The sequence below is a fragment of the Sinocyclocheilus grahami genome, unplaced genomic scaffold (assembly GCF_001515645.1).
Source record: "Sinocyclocheilus grahami isolate Dianchi unplaced genomic scaffold, SAMN03320097.WGS_v1.1 scaffold167.1, whole genome shotgun sequence".
NCBI lineage: Eukaryota > Metazoa > Chordata > Actinopteri > Cypriniformes > Cyprinidae > Sinocyclocheilus > Sinocyclocheilus grahami.
This window is the reverse complement of record NW_015505346.1, coordinates 952,938-953,561: the sequence shown is the minus strand read 5'-3', so window position 1 is coordinate 953,561 and position 624 is coordinate 952,938.

Here is a 624-nt window from a genome sequence, read left to right as displayed (position 1 = left end):
CTGCTGAAACAGTTCTACTCCGCCATCATTGAATCCATCCTCTGCACTTCAATAACTGTCTGGTTCAGCTCAGCTACCAAATCTGACCTCAGAAGACTACAGAGGGTAGTCCGGACTGCTGAGCGAATCATTGGTACAACCCTCCCTTCTCTCCAAGAACTGTACTTATCCATAGTGAGCAAAAGGGCTGGCAAAATCACTCTGGACCCCTCACATCCAGCACACTCCCTCTTTGAACTGTTGCCATCTGGTCGACGCTACAGAGCACTGAGCACCAGAACGACCAGACACAGGAACAGCTTCTTCCCTCAGGCCATCCATCTCATGAACACTTGACAATAACTGTGTCTAAACCTCAAATTTGCACATAATATTCAGTTATTCAGTACACAAAAACTGTCTATTGTAACATACATGCACATACAACTGTCAATGTATATATTTTTATTCTTTATTTACTTATTTACTTTTTTATTTATTTTTATTTTTTATTATCTGTGTTTTTTGTTCTGTCACTGTCATTCTGTTACACCGTGGAGCTTCTGTCATGAAAACAAATTCCTCGTATGTGTAAACATACCTGGCAATAAAAACTCATTCTGATTCTGATTCTGATTCTGATTA